The sequence below is a fragment of the Lagenorhynchus albirostris genome, chromosome 9, assembly GCF_949774975.1.
Source record: "Lagenorhynchus albirostris chromosome 9, mLagAlb1.1, whole genome shotgun sequence".
Taxonomy (NCBI): domain Eukaryota; kingdom Metazoa; phylum Chordata; class Mammalia; order Artiodactyla; family Delphinidae; genus Lagenorhynchus; species Lagenorhynchus albirostris.
Genome location: NC_083103.1, coordinates 47,986,595 through 48,002,328, shown reverse-complemented (window position 1 = coordinate 48,002,328; position 15,734 = coordinate 47,986,595). Strand labels below are relative to the sequence as shown.

The window sequence follows — 15,734 nt, the reverse complement described above, 5'->3', positions numbered from 1 at the left end:
TGTGTGGATGTAGGACCAAATGTTCTAGTATTCAGTGTTTCCTCAGTGTTATGTTTTTCTCCCCAATGCCTTTGGACATATCTTTGGGCAGCAGATGAAATGAGATTTTACATGTCGCAACTTCACACATTATTCAGGTTTCCCCTCTTTTTGGAATTCCTGTCCTACTGAATGTCACTATCGTACTTCTGTGTCAATGGGTGTCCTACTCATCCTTCTTCCTGCTGACATGAATGCAGTTCACCATGTCCTTTCAATTCATCCATTTAAATCTCTCTTCAATCTCAATTCTTTTTAATCCCCTACCAGCTCTCCAAAAGATTTTGCCTTCACCTTGTCTTTATTGGATTTCTATAATTGTCATCTCATCTACACTCATTCTTATTTTGTGCTTTCCATCTTCCCCAATGTCACTTAGATTTATGGCAGACTCAGAAACTCAGAACAACTTTTTCAACTGAAGATATCTAAAATATCTAGATAAATTTTTAAGACAGATTCTTTGGAGCCTCAAGGAATTTACTGGATAGTGAAGTAATATCTGATGGCAGAGGTAAATAAATTTTAAGCAACTGAAATATTTCCTCTACAAATTAAAGCCAACATTTAAGACCTTGGCATACACCAAGGAGGGCAAATAAATTCACAATCAGACATATCATAGTGGAACTGCAGAAAATAAAACAAAACAGCAAAAACAAAGCATTTAGAGAAAAACAGATTTTATCTTCAAACAACTAATAATTAGAGAGAGGGCTGACTTCTCAGCAGCATTGATGGAAGCCAGAAGCCAGTGGAATGGAATTTTAAATATTGAAAGAAAATAGCTGACAAACTCGGATTCTATACAGAGTTAGATATCCTTAAAGAGTTATGGTGGAAGAAAAACATGATTGAAAAGAACACGTTGACAGAGTCTGCTACTTGGAAATGCACATTGAATGAACTACTAAAGCATGTTTTTTCAGGAGAAGGAAAGTATCACCAACAGGTCCTTGCGGTATTTGAGAGGAGGGTCAGGGATTCTATTGATTTTGGTGCCATTTGTTAAGTAGAATATATGTTGCAATTTCTAATATAATGTCAAACAGAAGAGTAACTGTCCAACTAACAGAGAAAAAATGGAGTAACAAAAACACGTGATCATAGAGCTTATCAAAATTTGTGGGCTACACTGAAAGCAGTGCTTGAGGGAAATTTACATTGAATGCATATGTAAGAAAAAATTATCTGAAATCAATAATCTAAGTTTCCACCTTAGGAAATGAAGAGGAAATTAAATTTAAATAAGCAAGAGAAAAGAAATAATGAAAACTAAAGCAGAAACCAATAAAATTGAAAACAGGAAATCAGTAGAGAAAATCAATAAAACCATAATGTGGTTCTATGAAAATACCAACAAAAGTGATAATTCAGACTATGAAAAGAAAGAGGGAAGGCACAAATTACTAATACTGGAAATAAAATAGGGGTTATGAATATGAATCCTACAGACATTAAGAGGATGAAGAAAAGAGTACTATGAACAACTGTTTGCTCTCAAATTTGATAACCTAGATGAAATGCACTAGTTCCTTGGAAGACAACAAGCTATCATAGCTTACGTGAAAGGAAATAGGTAATCTGAATAGGCCCGTGTGTATTAAAAAAAATTGAATCAATAATTAACAACCCATCCAAAACAGAAAGCATCAGTCCCAGTGGGATTCACTGGTGCATTCTACCAAACATTTAAGGAAGAAATTGTACCAAATATGTACAATCTCTTTCAGAGGACAGAAGCAGAGGGAATACTTCCTAATTTAATTCATGAGGTCAACATCACCCTGATACCAAAATCAGTCAAGGACATTACAAGAAAGAGAACTATAAACCTATATCCCTCATGAAAAAAAAGTAACAAATTAAATCTAATAATGTGTAAAAGAATAATCCACCACAACCAAGTGGAATTTATCTCAGGTATGCAAAACTGATTCAACATTCAGAATCAATTAATGTAATACACCACAACAGACTAAGAAGAAATATCACATGATCATATCAATATATGGAGAAAAACTATTTGACAAAATCCAACACCCATTCATTATAAAAACTTTCAGCAAACTAGGAATAGAGGGGAACTTCTTGAAATTGATAAAAAGACACTAACAAAAACCCTACTGTTAACATCACACTTAATGGTAAGAACCTAGAAGCTTTCCTCTTAAAATGGAATTGGTAAAGGAATCCCGTTTCATCACTCCTATCACACATCCTGTTGGAAGCATTAGCTAATAAGAAAAGGAAATAAAAATATACAGATTGGGAAAAAATAAATAGCACTGTATTTGTTTGTAGACGACATGATCGTCTATGTAAAAAATGCCAAAGAAGCAACAACAGAAGAATCTCTTGGAACTGGTAAGTGAATATAGCAAGGTTGCAGGATGCAAGGGTTAACTTACAAAAAATATTGTTTTTTTATATGCTAGCAATAAACAATTGGAATTTGAGATTAAAAACACAATATCATTTAAATTAGCACCCTCAAAAAAGAAATACTTAGGTATAAACCTAATAAAATATGTTCAAGATCTATATAAGGAAAACCACAAAACCCTGATGAAAGAAATCAAAGAATATCTGCATAAATTTAGAGATATTTTGTGTTTAATATTAAGACCAATTCTTCCCAACTTAATCTATAGAGACAATGCAATCCCAGGCAAAACCCAGCAAGTTATTGTGTGGATATCAACAACTTGATTCTGAAGTTTACAAGGAAAGCAAAAGACCCAGAATAGCCAACAGAATATTGGGGGAAGAACAAAGTCAGAATACTGACACTCCCAGATTTCAAGACTTACTGTGAAGCTATGAAGGTGCTTTGTGACCACCTAGAGGGGTGGGATAGGGAGGGTGGGAGGGAGACGCAAGCGGGAGGAGATATGGGGATATATGCATATGTATAGCTGATTCACTTCGTTATAAAGCAGAAGCTAACACACCATTGTAAAGCTATTATACTCCAATAAAGATTAAAAAAAAATAAAAGACAGTATGGTACTGGCAAAAGGAGGCAAATAGAATTGATGAATGGGCTAGAAGATCCAGGAATAGACCCACACAAATGTAGTCAACTGATCTTGAGAAAGGAGTCAAGGTAATCCAATGGAAGAAAGGATAGTCTTAACAAAGGGTGCTGGAATAACTGGACATCTACATGCAAAAAAATGAATCTAGGTACAGACCTTGCACTCCTCGCAAAATTAACTCAAAATGGATCGTATTACCTAAATCTAAAATGCAAAACTATGAAACTCCTAGAAGATAACATAGGAGAAAATGTAGGTGACCTTGGGATTGACGATGACACTTTAGATACAAAATCAAAAGCATGATCCATGAAAGAATAAGTTGATAAGTGGACTTCATTAATTTTAAAACTTCTGTTGTATGAAAGATGCTGTTTAATAAAAAAAAGGAAAGATAAGCCAAAGCCTGGGAGCAAGTCTTTGCAAAATATATATCTAATAAAAGGCTGGTATCCCAAATGTACAAAGAATCCTTAAAATTCAACAGTAAGAAAACAAGCAACCCAATTAAAAATGGTGCAACATTTTTGAACAGATATTTTAACAAAAACATATACAAATGGCAAATAAACATGAAAAAATGCTCACCGTCTTAGTCATTAGAGAACTGCAAATTAAAACAAGATGCCACTACACACCAATTAGGATGGTTAAGAACCCTCATACATTGCTGGTAGGAATGCAAAATGTTACAGTTACTTTGGAAGACTGGTTGGCAGTTTCTTACAAAAACACAAAACAAAACCCTGTACTCCTACCGTATGATCCAGCAACAAAGCTGCTTGGTATTTACTCAAATGAGTTGAAAACTTAAGTTTACACAAAACCTCCCCATGATGTCCATAGAAGCTTTATTCATATTTGCAAACTTGGATGCAAACAAGAGGTCCTTCAGTAGGTTAATAGATTAACAAACTGTGGTACATCCATACAATGGATTATTATTTAGCAAAAAAAGAATTGAGCTATAAAGCCATGAAAAGACATAGAAGAACCTTAAATCACATTGCTATGTGAAAGAAATCAGTCTGATAATGCTACATAATTTATGATTCCAACTATATGAAATAGTGGAAGCCAAAACTTTGGATACCGTAAAAAGATCCGTGGAAGCCAGGGGTTGTGGAGAGAAAAAAATGGTGCCAATAGACTTGCTTGATGCAGGGTTCCCACAAACCTTCAATTTGTAATAAAACACAATAGCCATGAAGTGCAATAAAATGAGATATGCCTAAGTACCTATTAGAATGGCCAAAATCCAGATCACTGGCAACTCCAGTTGCTGACAAGGGTCTGGCATGAAAGAAGCTCATATTCATTGCTTCTGGGAGTGCAAACGGAATAGCTACTTTGAAAGTCAGTTTGGTTCGTTCTTACAAAACCAAATATTCTTTTTCCTTATGACTAGCAATCATGCTCCTTGGTATTTGCCTAAATTATACCTCACAAAAGCTGGCACACAGATGTCTATAGCAGCTTTATTTATAATTTCAAAAACTTGGAAGTAACCAAGATATCCTTCAATAGGTCAATGGATAATAAACTGTGGTACATCTAGACAATGGAATATTATTCAGTTCAAAAAAAAAGAAAAGAATGAAGTGAAATTAAATGAAAAATGAGAAGACATGGAGGAAACTTAAAAGTATATTTCTAAGTGTAAAAAGCGAGACTAAAATGCCTACCTACATACTTTATGATTCCAACTGTATGACATTATGGAAAAGACAAAACTATGGTGTCAGCAGAAAGATGAGTGGTTACAAGGAAAGAATAAGTAGGAGGAGCACAGAGGATTTTTAGGGCAGTGAACCTATTCTGTATATTTAAGGGTTCATTACACTTCATTAGACGTTTTTCAAAACCCATAGAATGTGCAAGACCTATGTAAACTTCATACTCTGAGTGATAATTGATTTTTCAATGTGGGTTCATCACTGTAACGGATGTGCCACTTTGTTGGGGGATGTTGATAATGCAGGAGATGACACGTGCAGGGGCAAGAGGTATATGGGAAATCTCTGTAACTTCTGCTTATTTATGTGTAAACCTAAAAGCGCTCTAAAAAATAAGTTCAATAAAAATAAAGCAAAGTTTACAGAATTACTTGGTGAAATTGATAATCCACAACTACTTTGGCAAAGGTTTAGTATTTAGTCTGTTTTTTGGTACCTGATAAAACAAACCAAGAAAAAATAAGTAAATACAAGGAGAACTCGAACAATATGATTAGCAACCCAACCTAATGTCCCCATGTAGAACACTGCTCACAACATGTTTTCATTGTGTCGCTAATGAATTGTAGAAAGCCTTTAGGCTGGGCAGGGGACAGCCACGTGTTTGGGGATTGTTGGTGGATAGTTGAGGGGAGAGGAGAAGAAAGTTGAATACCTGGGTGAGGGCATGGAGACATGCATTTGGAGAGCCAATCTAGGGATCAGCCTAAGACAGAGATGTGGTCTTCACCAGCCAGAACTCCCCATGAAGTTGGATCAAAACAGGATGTCCCAATTGCACTCATCACCTGATTTCCAAACCTCTCCCTCCTTTTGTTTTCCCATCACACTCATCCTATTTTAATTTTTCCAGTGTCTCAGGTTCCAAATCATCACCTTTGACTTCTATCTCTCTTTAGCTCACTACAGTCAGACATCATATTCTCAAATTTTTCCATCCAGTTCAAACCCATGTACATATCATAGACTATGTGCCAGGTGTTCTGCTCAAAAATGGGGTTATAGGCATGAATAAGACATGGTCAGAGAGGGTTCTGCATCAGTCTAGGAGGAAGGAAATGATGAGAGTAGTCTAGGAGGAGGGAGAAACAGAGCTTTAATTGGAGCCCTAATCCTCATTAGATGACTTTACTTCTTGATTCTCTAGAGAATGCATAAGGTGTCATGAAATGTAGATAGTTCTGATGCTAATCATGGGAATCTTTTGAGGCATTCCTCATTTGTTTCTAACTTTTCTAGTTTCTCTTAGAGTTGTGTTTGGTTTTGGGTGCCCACTTTCTATCTGTGATCCAGTTCTTTCACTTTGTACTTGGTGTTGGTGTTTGGTGGTGTTGGATTAACTTCTGTGGGTAGGAATATGTCTCATACTAATTACAGACTCATTTCCAGTTCTGGCTCCTGTCTGGATTCAGCTTTAGACCACATATATCCCCCAATGATAATGAGGGGAGAGTGGTATGGGCACATTTGTTTTCTGGACACCTTATTTCATAGTTTTCCATCTATAACTTTTCATTTTTGGGCATCTACTATATATTGGGCATAGATTATCCTATATATCACCTGTATCAATTTGCTCATGAGTCTATTACCTATTCCATATACACACTGCCACTGGGCCTTCATCTTTGCTCTGGTATATTCAATAATTTTTTTCCTCTGTTGTAATTCCTTTTCCACATTGCATCCAGAGTCATCCTTTTGACATCCAAATTTAAATCATGTATTGTTTTGTTTAGAAAACTGAAAATTCTACATTGTCTCGTGATAAAATTAAAATGGCTTATCATTCAAGGCCTTTATACTTTAACAAGAACAACCACTCCTTTTCCTTTTCCTAATACTTACCTCACTCTCTCCCTTAAAAACCACACTCTGCCATCTTCCTTCATTCTCATGGCATTCCTGACTCTAAATATTACCCTGGATGAGCCTTTCCTCCCCACCATTTCTGCCAGGGGTTCTATATTCCTTCTGCCCTAATTCAAGTTTTTCCTTATTTGTGAAGCCTTTCATTAATCTTTAGGTTGAGTACATAGCTCTCTTTTCTGAGCTATCAATAGCACCTTGTACTTATATATATATTATATAGATTTTCCAACAGTTTTATTTTAAAGCTTTTTTTTTTAAAATTTATTTTTGTCTTCATTGGGTCTTTGTTGCTGCACACAGGCTTTCTCTAGTTGTGGCAAGCGAGGGCTACTCTTTGTTGCAGTGTGCAGGCTTCTCATTGCGGTGGCTTCTCTCATTGCGGAGGCTTCTCTCATTGCGGAGCACAGGCTCTAGGCACGCAGGCTTCAGTAGCTGTGGCACGTGGGCTCAGTAGTTGTGGCTCCCGGGCTCTAGAGTGCAGGCTCAGTAGTTGTGGCGCACGGGCTTAGTTGCTCTGCGGCATGTGGGATCTTCCCAGACCAGGGCTCAAACCTGTGTCCCCTGCATTGGCAGGCGGATTCTTAACCACTGTGCCACCAGGGAAGCCCTCCAACTGTTTCTTAAATTACCTGTTTAGATCGTGTACTCCCCTTCTTCCCACACTTGTAGCTATTATGCATCAACCACCATGTCAAATTCATGTTTTGATCTTAAGAAGTCTTATAGTCTATCCTTGTGTCTCTGTTTTTAGTCTCTGCTCCTTTTGACTTTTTTCATCGCTGTTTCTTTTTCAGTCTCTGTGTCAATTCTTATACCCCTTTCTCTTCCATTTCCCTTCTTTCTTACCAACTTGTCTCTTTAAGCCAAGCTCCTGTTTTCAAGTTGTTCCAGAGATATGTGCATATAGAATGGGTTCTTTTCCTGAGTCTCTTAGAGTTAAGGCTGACTGCTTTTAGTTTAGGCTTTGGCTTCCTGTGTAGCACAGGGTCTGATTTAAAAATAAGATAAGGAAGTAAAAAAAAAAAGAAAAACTTTTTACTGTGTGTTAACATTTGTTATCTTGCAAAGACTCAAGGATCTTGAATTATGTGTTTAATAATGACTCAAGTTTAAAAATTATCATAAAAAGAGGACTACTGATTATAAGGTGGGTTGTCCTGTATGGGTCTGAGCGTGAGTGCCCCTGGGTGGGGCATCACACATATGAGCCCTATTCATCACCCAGCTGTCAGGGTCAGCCCTTCCTTCACTTCTACCAACTGCTGTGGAAAGGCTTTCAGTTTTATTTCTCTCTCCCTCTCTCATTTCCCAGAAACAATAGTTTTTTTTTTCTTTTTAAGTCAGTAGTGCCTTGGCAATGATGGAAAACTTTTCCACATAAAGAAATGTTGCCATGTCTTATAGATCCTGTCTCAACTTCATTCTTGCAACAGAATTTTAATTTTATCTAAGTTGCTTTAACTTCCTAGAAATAAACATTTCTGCCTGGCCAGTGCTGTTTTTACATACTGTGACCCTAATTATAACTATAATTATGATGTCTAAAATTATAATAGAGCCTGAGAAATTTTGGTTCATGCATATTCTTCTACAAAGGCTTGACTTAGAATATTATTTGACATTTATCATATGGTGATACTGCAGTCTTTTATTACTTTGCCTGCTGAAAGGTGCCTAAAATCTTCTGGAGCTCTGATTACTGAGAGTTAGAGTGGCTAAGGGTCTATCTTTTGTGAGAAGCTCTCATTGAGATCAGAAATGGGTTAGGTGTAGGGGAGAAGAATAGTTGATAAAAGGGTTAGAAAAGAATCCAAGAGAGTTTTTAGGGAGGAATAAAATCTCAATCATAGGCCTTCAGTTCTTGGCTGGGTTGGGAGACCTTTCTTATAGACATGCTCTCAGTGCTTTCTCAGAGACCTCTGTAAACCTCTGTTATGCCCTCAGTGACCATATTTCATGGTATGATGGAACCAGCCTATACTGACTAATGAGAACCAAATGTCAAATGTTCGGGAATTTTGTAAGGCAGTTATTAAGCACAGCCATTATGAAAAATAAATTATATAGGAGCACATCCACAAATATGAAAGGATAAGTAGCTCCAAGGGCACATCCTTCTACTGAAACAATAAACACGCAAGAGAAAAAACGTCAGAATCAACTTTGTTGGAAATCTGGAAAATAATCAAAGGTCTATAGTAACCAAGTATCTGCTGATCAAGAAAAAGGCAACTTAAAAATGGTAGGGGAGTGTTGTGGCATTTTTACTTGCCTTTGGGCCACCTTCCTCCCCTGCTTGAGGGAATCTTGAAGATATCAGCCCGTGTTCCCATTGTGAGACCCTTGTCCCTGATTTCAAAGGGAGAAGAGCAGACCTTGATCTCAGAGAATTGTGTTTGTCTATTTGGAGTCCTCTGGGGACTATCTGAAGGACTGACGAAAGGCAGTTTTGTGTAGCACAGAGCTTCTTCAGGGCACAAAAGCAGCCAAGTGGAGGGCATTCCTTGCAAACAAGAAAGGTAAATGGACAACCCCTACTGTCTGGGGGAAGATGTTAAGGTTGAGACAAATAATAGACATGCTGAAACTTGGTAGGAAAGACTGGTGAGAGAGATTTTGTGTGGAAGTGGAACAGTAAAAAGTTCCCTGTGTGTAGGATTTATACCTCTACATGATCCTTAGGTTCAGAAGCAGAAAGTGAAGGCTAAGGCAGAGTTGTAAAGGGGCAGGTTAAGCATTGGAGGAATGCTAAACATTGAGCCAGTATGCAAAGCGAGGTGTTTTTTGTTTGTTTGTTTTGTCTTTAGGCAAAAAAATCTCAGTCAACACATAAGCTCATGATAAGCGAAAGAACACATTTCAGAGAGCACAAACCACAAATATCTTTAGAGAAAAAGGTAGAAAAGTACTAAACATATAACCAAAACCCACAGGAACAAACCCTGAGCACGAGAAAGATTATGATTTCAAGTGTTACCTTATTATAACATTCAAAATGTCCAGTTTTCCACAAAACAAATTTTAAAACGTGCAAAGAAACAAGAAAATATGACCCATTCACAGAAAAATGAATAGAAACTATCATGAGGAATCAAGTCATAGAAGGTATTCAGCAAGGCCTTTAATTCATCTGGCTTAAATATGCTCAAAATGCTAACATAGGTCATGGACAAAGATTCAATAACACCAGGGGAATGATGTGCCCCAAATAGTATATATCTCTGAAGAGATACAAATTATAAAAAGGGACCAAACAAATTCTGGGGTTAAAAATTACAATAACTGAAATGAAGAATTCACTAAGAATTTCAACATCAGATTACAGCAGGCAGAATCAAAAACCAGAGAAGTTGAAAATAGGTCATTTAAAATTATCCAGTTTGAGGAACATAAAGATGAAGGAGTGAACAAAAATGAAGAGAGCCTAGGAGACCTGTGGGACACCATCAAGCATACCACATACAGATAATGGAAGTTGCATAAGGAACAAGAGAGAGAAATGATGTAAAAGAATTTGAAGAAACTATGACCAAAAAGTCATAATTTGATTAAGTACATGAATTTACACATTTAAGAAGCTCAGTGAACTTTAGGGAGGAAAAACACAAGAGGTCCACACTGAGACACTTTATAATAAAACTTTTAAAGGCCAGAGACAGAGAGAATCTTGAAAGCAGCAATAAAGAAGTGACTGTCATATACAAGGGAGACTCAGTAAGAAAAAGACTGGATTTCTTAGCAGGAACCATGGAGGCCAGATGGCAGTGGGATGATGACATATTTAAAGTACATAAAGAAAGAGAAAACCCATAATTCTATATCTGGCAAAACCATGATTCAAAAATAAAGAAGAGGGCTTCCCTGGTGGCGCAGTGGTTGGGAGTCCGCCTGCCGATGCAGGGGACACTGGTTCGTGCCCCGGTCCGGGAAGATCCCACGTGCCGCGGAGCGGCGGGGCCCGTGGGCCATGGCCGCTCAGCCTGCACGTCCGGAGCCTGTGCTCCGCAACGGGAGAGGCCACAACAGTGAGAGGCCCGCGTACCGCAAAAATAAATAAATAAAATAAAGAAGAAGTTAAGACATTCCCAGATAAGCAAATGCTGAGGGAATTCATCACTAGTAGATATGTCCTACAGGAAATGCTAAAGGGAGTCCTTCAGGTGGAAATGAAAGGACACTTGGCAGTAACTTGAAGCCACATGAAAAAATAACACAGGTAAAGAAATATATAAGCCAGTATTATTGTATTTTTCATTTGTGACTCCTTTTTCTTTCCCAATTTGATTGAAAGACAAATGAATAAAATGATAATGATAAATCTATGTTAAATGAGCACACAAAGTAGAAAGATGTAATTTGTGATACAAAAACATAAAGGGGAGGAGGGATGGAGCAGTGTAGGATCCAAATTTTTATATACTTATGGAAGCTAATGTGATATTAATTCAACATAGATTGTTACAGGTTTGAGAGGCTAATTGTAAGCTCCAGGACAACCAATGCTAAAATAACTTTTAAAATATACAGAAAAGGAAATTAGAAAGGAATCAAAATCATACACTACAAAAAAATCAAGCACAAAAGAAGGCAGTTAATGGAGACCTTGAGGAACAAAAAAGATATGAAACATATAAAAGACAAAGCAAAATGGCAGAATAAGTGTTTCTTTATCAGTAATTTTTGTAAATGGATTAAACTCTTTCATTAAAAGGTAAATATTCTCGTAATAGAGTGAAAAACAAAATGCAGTTATATGCTGTCTGGAAAAGACTCATTTTATATCCAAGACATATAGGACAAAAGTGAAAAGATAGAAAAGGTCACTCCAGGCAAATAGTTACTAAAAGAGAACTGAGGTATCTATGCTAAGATCAGACAAAATAGACTTTTAAGTCAAAAGTTGTTACAAGAGACGAGGAAGAACACTAAATATTGATAGAAGTGTCAACCCATCAAGAAGATATAAAACTTATAAACCTATGAACCTAACAACAGAACTCCAAACCATAGGAAGCAAACATTGAGAAGTGAAGACAGAAATAGACAGTTCTGAAATAATAGTTGGAGATTTCATTGCTGTACTTTCAATAATGGATAAAAACAACTAGGTAGAAGCTCAGTAAGGAAACAGGGTAGTTGAACAACACTGTAAACCAGCTAGATCTGATAGACGTAAACAGACTCTCCATCCAACAACAGCTAGCAGTGTTTCTGCTGAACAAATTTTCTCAAGAACTTTGTGGATCTTCTAAAGATTTCAGTGGGGTTCACTCCTTTAGACAAAAGCCACTTCTATGGTTCTTTTCCAGACAAACCCTTCTGGAAAAGCCTTGGCCTCCTGCTGAGATGGTAGGAAACAGTGACCAAAGCCTTGGCCTCCCACTGAGATAGTAGGGAACAGTGACCTTAAGCTTCCTAGAGGACTTCTAATTTCGTTGATATCTGTGAGGCAAACGCTTATCTTCTTGAAAGGACCATTTTTGTGCCTGATTCCTTTACCTTTTAATCTTTCTGAGGTTTTAGGAAAAGGTTGTACAATCATAATCAACAGAGATTCAAGACTGTGAATCTCTTTATTCTAATGGGTTTTGCCCTTTGCAGAGGCTGAGAAATTTCAAAATTGTAAGGCCTTGGCTCCTTTTTGTTTAACAGTTCTTTCCCCAATTTATCTTTCATTTTTCACATTTTATCATAAGCAGCAAGAAGAAATCAGGAGGCACTTTTAACACCTCACTCGGAAGTCTCCCTAACTATAAAACCAGCTTTTAAGTATTTCCTTGTACATAACTCCAGGACATAATTTTGCTAAGCTTTCTATCACTACATAACAAGAATCCTCTTCCTTCTGTTTCTAATAACATGTCCCTCAATTTCTTCTGAGCCCTCACTGCAGGATACCTAAAGTCTGGATTTCTTCTAACAGTCTGTCGAAGGTATATAGGCTTTCTCTGTCATGCTCTTCAAAGTTCTTCTAGCTTCTGCTCACTTGCCTGATTCCAAAGCTGTTCCCAAGTTTTAGGTACCACTTCTAGGCACCAAAATCTGTATTATTTTTATATTATCGTATAATAGATTGCCACAAACTTAGTATCTTAAAAAACACACACATTATATCACAATTTCTGTCAGGAGTCTGACATGGCTTAGCTGGGTCCTCTGCTCAAGGTCTTACAAGGCAGCACTCCAGGTGTTGACTGAGCTGTATTTTCATCTAGAGCCTCAACTGGAGAAAAGCTGCTTTCAGCTTATACATGTTGACACAATTCATCTCCTTATGATTTTAGGACTGTCCACAGTTCCTTGCCACAATATCTTTTCTGTAGGCCCTCCTTCAACATGGTAGCTTACTTCTTTAAGCCAGCGGGAGGGAAAATTATCTCTAAAGAAAGGCCGAGTCGCTCTTTAAGGTCTTTTCCCTGATTAAGTCAAGCCTAGCCAGGATAATATTCCTTTTGGCTAATGCAAAATCAACTGATTTTGGACCTTCATTTCATCTGAAAAATTCCTTCATCTATGCCACATTCTATTAGCTAGCAGCAGGGGGAGGGCATTCCATAGGCCTCGAATCATGGAGCTACCCTCATCTGTGTGCCAAGTGACAAAATATGTAACATGCTCAGCCCAGTGTTGGACCTATTCTAAGGGTTCAATCAATGTTAACTCCTCCTATCATTTAATGTTTTTAAAGCCCTGTTGAAACCACAGTCTCAGTGCCCAAAGGGATGTGGGACTCAATGAGGTAAATCCCACTGAAGGGGAGGAGGACCTAAAGGAGGTTTCCACCACTAAGCCAAGGGAGAATCTGATTCTCCTAGTAATAAGAGCATGCCTCACATTTTAGGAAAATCTGGAGAGAGGAGCTGTTAGTGAGGACTTGAAGAGCTAAACCAGAGAACTTAGAAGGAATACATAGGAAGATTAGGTTCCAGGGAACTTTTCAGTGCATCAAGGTAGAGTATAGAAAAGGAATTAAGGGAAGCATAGCCCAGGGAGTGTATGCCAAGGAAACAAGTAGGATGGCTGTTATCTGGGGAGACATATAACCTTCAAGACATCCTTTCAGTTGGCCAAAGGGACTTGGAGTTTAGGTGGCTCAGGATTGCAGCTGAGCTATTCTGTACATGGAATTCATTTGGTGCCTACACCTATTCCAGGTGGTAGAGGCAAATTTTCAGAGAGGATATCTAATTAAGATTGGCCTAGGAACCAAAGTAACCAGAAAAGTGGCAAGTGTAATGGGGAAAACATCATGAAAAGAGACAAGGGCTGCTTGAATGGGATGAATAAGGCCCAAGGGCCATAGGATCCTATAGGACCAGGAATGGACATGTAGGAAAATGAGAAGCTCCCCAAGGTAGAGGAGCAGGCTCTAAACTGCAGGAGACTATGAAAACTGAAAGTAGAATGGCAGACCCACCACTCCAGGGAGCATAAATATAGGGTTTGATGACAATATATCAAGTACAATAAAGATTGGGAAGCTTACATACATTGGGGAATGAAAGGATCAGTCAAGACAGAAGGGTCTAAATTAAGGCCATGCTTTTTTTTTTCTTTCTTTCTTTTTAAATTTTAACTAGAAACTACATACCACAGCTGCAGTCAGGAATGCTGATCCTGAAGGTTAACTTTCAGAGGTGGCTTCCTGTCTCCTGGTGCTTCTGCCATGAGATAATGGGAAATATTAGCCATAGAAATTGCTGCAACGTGGAAAATAACTTTCATCATTTTGGTGTAGACTGAAAGTTAAGGGAGATGCTGTGTCTCTTTTCTGCTAATGTTTTAGTTATTTTCTTGTTGTCTCAGAACGAGGAGTCTCTTTCCTTTAGGAAATGTGGGAGACTGTAACCCAAAGAAAGCCTCTTCAGCCTTTGAAATCCCATAGCCATTGACCTCCAAATAGGTTAGGAAGGAACCAAAAGGGTAGGACAGTAGCTGCAGCTGCTTTTTCTTTCTAAGACTTAGAACTAAGCCTGTTGAGCTAGAATTCTCATAGCTGTCATTTCAAGGGCACAGACAAAGGCACATAGGGAGGAGGGCAGACTCCTCAATGATTGTCTCCACTGGACAGGCTGGTTCAGATTTGGACAGATATTGTCCTGACACTGGAGTTGGGGAGTCTGTGTGTCCTGTTACACTGTCAGGCTCTTCTCACTCTGCATGAGTAAGTCTGCTGGGCATTGGATAGGAGTTGAATGTGTCAGAAGACATTTTTCAAGATGACCTTCCCGGAAGGGAGCTAGCAGACCATGGATATATCCCCACATTAGGAGGTGATCTGCCAGTGATTTGGGAGCATTGGTTTATACCACAGTGGACACAACCTTTGCTTACTAAGCAGAATGGTACAAGTAAGACTTTATATTGACTAGAGAAAGTGTATTGTGGAAATCAATCCATATATTTAGTCCTTGCTAAAGACTGAGTCCCTGGTATTTATGTAACCTAACAAAATGATCTCTGCTGAAGACTAATGCAGTGGCCTTTACTAGGTGTATGTAGGTCCAGACACACTAGTATTTTCCTCAGAAGTAAATCAGTTTTACAGTTAAGGTGTATACCAGGATCCCTCCTTCCCACCCCTGTCTAGAGTGTCTGGGAAGAAATCCTTGAAGTCACATAAAAATTCAACTTTGTGAGTTCCAGCAAGGATCTATTAACGGTCGAAGACTTACATCCTTGTTCAAGGCCATGTTGTGTCTTTTCACTGACTTATTCTCTAAGAAAAATACATGTAAAATAGTGTGTATATCTGAGTGCTGTGTATAAGGCACTTGTTCCAATAGTTTCCCAAGGCAACAAGCCATTCTTTGTAGCTTTGTGTGCCTCAGAGCTGATACTGGGGTTGTGTCAATGAAAGAGAAGTAGAGATATGGGTAGTAGGAAGAAGGATGAGGAGAAGAAAAGATGTCTTTTAGTTCTTGTCTACTTCAGTGTTGCCTACAGTGAAGGACTTGTGGCCAAGAGGTAGATTATTTGCCCATACTTTGTGGTGCTGGAAAGATTTTGACAATGATTTCTCCACCTAGCTTATCATACAGTTTTG

At 38.0% G+C, this 15,734-nt stretch overlaps 2 protein-coding genes across 3 annotated transcripts in view; one reads left to right on the top strand and one right to left on the bottom strand.

Moving 5' to 3' along the window:
• Nucleotides 1–15,734, top strand: part of ZNF215 (zinc finger protein 215) — a 143,214-nt gene that overhangs the window by 47,400 nt on the left and 80,080 nt on the right. The gene's annotated exons all lie outside the window — the stretch shown is intronic.
• LOC132526046 (interferon-induced very large GTPase 1-like) overlaps nucleotides 1–15,734 on the bottom strand; it is a 32,468-nt gene that overhangs the window by 11,906 nt on the left and 4,828 nt on the right. The window contains exon 3 of the mRNA XM_060159779.1: nucleotides 14,280–14,349. The gene's annotated coding sequence lies outside the window, so the exon portion shown is untranslated. The remainder of the gene's footprint in view (nucleotides 1–14,279; nucleotides 14,350–15,734) is intronic.